Source organism: Pristis pectinata, chromosome 6 (assembly GCF_009764475.1).
Source record: "Pristis pectinata isolate sPriPec2 chromosome 6, sPriPec2.1.pri, whole genome shotgun sequence".
Taxonomy (NCBI): domain Eukaryota; kingdom Metazoa; phylum Chordata; class Chondrichthyes; order Rhinopristiformes; family Pristidae; genus Pristis; species Pristis pectinata.
In genome coordinates this window covers 95,999,045-96,003,316 of record NC_067410.1, presented here as the reverse complement: position 1 = coordinate 96,003,316, position 4,272 = coordinate 95,999,045, and the positions used below count along the sequence as shown (strand labels likewise).

The window sequence follows — 4,272 nt, the reverse complement described above, 5'->3', positions numbered from 1 at the left end:
GTGTGAGACAGCTGCTAAGTGTGTAAGTGTACAATGGAGCATGCACACTTTTGTTATGAATCCTGATTCAGAGATTGTATTGAGTGAAGGAATGTGGTACTTTAAAGCAGTTGATGTGATATGTAATTCATCCGACATCATGGGAATTCTCATGGTACTGTAGTCAGGTACTTAGGACTTGGTGTCTGGCATCAGTCACCACAGTTTCACTACCTTCTCACTACCTGTTGACCATTTGCTTTGAAGATCTCCTGTCTCCCTGCATACACAGGTCATCCCTCCTCTTTCCCACCTCCTGCACCCCAGCCTCAAATTCTGCACTTGGAAATCTTGGAGATCTTGCACCATCCTTCATGACACAGCTCAGATTTAGTTCCTGTTCCACACCCAGCTCTGTCTCAAGCCACAATGTTTTTTTTCCTTCAAGAGGTGCGGCCTATTTTTAGGCGCTGCTGGGAAGTTTGGACCCTTGAAGCAGCTTGTTATTAATGAACATCATGGTTAACACTGGATTTATGTCAGAAATCATGCCTACTTTTTAATCATGGGACATGCTTATATCATTTACACAGATTACCAATTTAGCATCTTGTTATGTCTTCAGTTTAGTTTTCACTGGGTATCTTCTCCTCTTTGTGAAGGCATGATTCTCTTCTAATCCCAGGTTCTCTTGCACACTTGCATTCAACGTTTCACTTGGTGAAAATTCTTCAAACCACTGATTCCTGTCCCACAACTGGACTAGTGTTGTGACAGATAAAATGGTTTCTGACCCTAAAACAACAATGAAGCAGCTATAACCTGTCATACAAACGGCATCTTCTTTTAAAATATCATGGTTTATCATATCACCTGGGTGCAACTTTTAACCTGTCAAGCCTTTGCCACAAGGCAAAAACACCCAAATTTTAAAAATCTTTCTTAATAGCTGTAATCGCTTACTCTGATACTGTACTTGTACATAAAAGCAGAGAACGCTGTCATCTCCTGGCAGATCAGGCTGCATCTGTGGAAAGAGAAACAGATATTGTTTAAGGTCAATGACCTTCCATCAGAATTACTTGTTACCTACTTTTGAATTCAGGAGCCATAGAAACAAATCCTAATGATTTTTTTTGTATTTTTAATTGTTTTACTGACCAGCAATATTTGTTTTTATTTTATTTTTGCATTTTTAAGAATGATTCATATCTGCAATTATGGCACTAATTATTGTGCATCCCTAATTAGTCCCAAGAAGGTGGTTATGAGCTGCCTTCCTGAATTACTTCAATTCTTCTTGGTGAAAGTACTCTCAGAGAGCTCTGGGGGAAGGGGAAGGAGCATCAGGATTTAGACCCAGTGGTGATGAAGGAATAACAATACATTTCCAAGGCTGATTGAGGTATGAACTGGGAGGTGAAATTACCAGCTGAGGTGTTCGCATGTACTTGCTGCCTTCATCCTTCTAGGGATAGAGATCGTGGGTATGATAGTTACTGCCAGAGCAGGCTTGGCAAATTGGAGCAGCAAATCCTCTAGAAATTTATTCATACATAGAAGGCGGCCATTGGGTTCATCAAGTTTATGCTGGCTTTCAAAACAATTCCATTATTTTCATTTCCTCACTTATTTTCCTGTAATCTATTCTCTGTCACATATCCATCAGCTTTGCCCAACCAACCAGCATTTCTTTGGAATTTGGGAAGAGGCACCCAGAAGTTCCTAATTCAGTTTCCTCTATGTAAGATGTTGGTTGGCTGACAAGGTTCAGGTCCCAAAGAGATTTGAACACATAGCTCCTGGTTTACAAGACCAATGCTCTAACCTCTAAGCTACAGAGCCACTGGTACATTTGGTGAATGATATAATCTGTAACTATGGTGAGCCAGTGGTGAAAAGAATGAATTTTGGTGCATGGAGTGCCAGTTAAGTGGGCCGTCTTTTTCCTGGATGGTGTCAAACTTCTAGATTGTTGTTGGAGCTGTACTCATCCAGACAAGTGGAGAGTATTGCATCATGCTCAACTTGTTCCTTGTCGGTGATGGAAAGTCTCCAGGGAGTTAGGAAGTGAGTCACTATTCTGCAAAGTCTTTACAGTTCAGTAAGTTTGAAGTTATGAAATTCCATCTTGTTCTTCTTATGGCCATTTCTCCTCTGATAAACGAGGTATGTGCATATTAGTAACCAACCAGCACTTATGTTGTGCAACAAACAATGTGCTGGAGGAACTCAGCAGGTCATGCAGCACCTGTGGGAAGAAAGAAATTGTTGACCTTTCGGGTCGATACCCTGCATCAGGACTCGTCTTGTCACTCCAACAGGAATTCTGTGAGAACCTCTCTCACTGCTCCCCATCTGTGGTTTCCTTGTGTCCCCATAGCACTTATGTTAGAAACATAGAAAACCTATAGCACAATACAGGCCCTTCAGCCCACAAAGTTGTGCTGAACTTGTCCCTAGCTTTGAAATTACTAGGCTTACCCATAGCCCTCTATTTTTCTAAGTTCCATGTACCTATCCAAAGGTCTCTTAAGTGACCTTATCGTATCCACCTCCACCACCGTTGCCGGCAGCCCATTCCACGCACTCACCACTCTGAGTAAAAAAACATACCCCTGATATCTCCTCTGTACCTACTACCCAGCACCTTAAACCTGTGTCCTCCTGTGGCAACCATTTCAGCCCTGGGAAAAAGCCTCTGACTATCCACACGATCATTGCCTCTTATCATCTTATACACCTCTATCAGGTCACCTCTCATCCTCCGTCGCTCCAAGGAGAAAAGGCCAAGTTCACTCAACCTGTTTTCATAAGGCATGCTCCCCAATCCAGGCAAAATCCTTGTAAATCTCTTCTGCACCCTTTCTATGGCTTCCACATGCTTCCTGTAGTGAGGTGATCAGAACTGAGCACAGTACTCCAAGTGGGGCCTGACCAGGGTCCTATATAGCTGTGACATTACCTCTCGGCTCCTAAATTCAATTCCCTGATTGATGAAGGAGAATACACCATATGCCTTCTTACCCACAGAGTCAACCTGTGTAGCTGCTTTGAGCGTCCTATGGACTCGGACCCCAAGATCCCGCTGATCCTCCACACTGCCAAGAGTCTTACCATTAATACTATATTCTGCAATCATATTTGACCTACCAAGGTGAACCATTTCACAGTTATCTGGATCGAACTCCATCTGCCACTTCTCAGCCCAGTTTTGCATCCTATCTATGTCCTGCTGTAACCTCTGACTGCCCTCCATACTATCCACAACACCTCCAACCTTTGTGTCATCCGCAAACTTACTAACCCATCCCTCCACTTCCTCATCCAGGTCATTTATAAAAATCACGAAGAGTAAGGGTCCCGGAACAGATCCCTGAGGTACACCACTAGTTACCGACCTCCATGCAGAATATGACCCGTTGTTGTGTGAAAAGGTTCTTTTGGAATCTTAAAGATGGAGGGCTCTGGACACAGGCTTTGGATTTTAAAAATAGTTTAATCACAAAGGCAAATGCGGGGACAGAATGAATGGGAACGGATGCACACTTGCACACACACACACACACACAGGAGACCACGAACATGAGGGGGAATCGCAATGAGGATGAGATACACACACACACTCACACACACAAACACACAATAAACAAGGTACAACTTATCAAGGGATAAACACTTCAATGCCTGAATACCTTGACCCAAACAAGCATTGGCCCTAACACTCCCGGATTTACGACTAAGACACTCCCAACCACATGGTGATGCACACTCTTACCAGTGGGCTCTACAGCGTTGTCTCACATACTCCTGGGGGGAGTCGAAAGAGGAAGGGCCAGGGAAGTGCAACACTCTTTATAGGGCTGGAAGGCCCGGCCAGTAATTTAGACAGGCCAATGGCTTGGAGGTCGAGGACCAAAGGTGTTTACCCAGGCCAATGGTCAGGCAGGTTCAGGAACAAAGGGGCTCTCCAAGGCCAATCCCTATGGCCACACCTGATGGGTGGGGTGGAGCCAAACCTTGATTGACAGTGATGTCACTTCTGATCCAAAAAGCAATGCTGTCCTCCAACCAGAGGGGTCAGTGTTGTTATGGTCACGTGACAGCCATGTGCTTTCATACTACACCCATCAACAACCACCCTTTGCCTTCTGTGGGCAAGCCAGTTCTGGATCCACAAAACAATGTCCCCTTGGATCCCATGCCCCCGTACTTTCTCAATAAGCCTTGCATGGGGTACCTTATCAAATGCCTTACTGAAATCCATGTACAATACATCTACTGCTCTCCCTT

At 44.1% G+C, this 4,272-nt stretch overlaps 1 long non-coding RNA gene across 1 annotated transcript; it reads right to left on the bottom strand.

Annotated features, from left to right (window-relative positions):
* Positions 1-526: 526 nt before the first annotated feature.
* On the bottom strand, positions 527-3,783 carry LOC127571726 (uncharacterized). Its single transcript, XR_007956502.1, has 3 exons — positions 3,758-3,783; positions 943-1,006; positions 527-774 (listed from the first exon to the last, which is right to left on the bottom strand). It is a non-coding gene; the product is annotated as an uncharacterized LOC127571726 (long non-coding RNA).
* Positions 3,784-4,272: the final 489 nt, after the last annotated feature.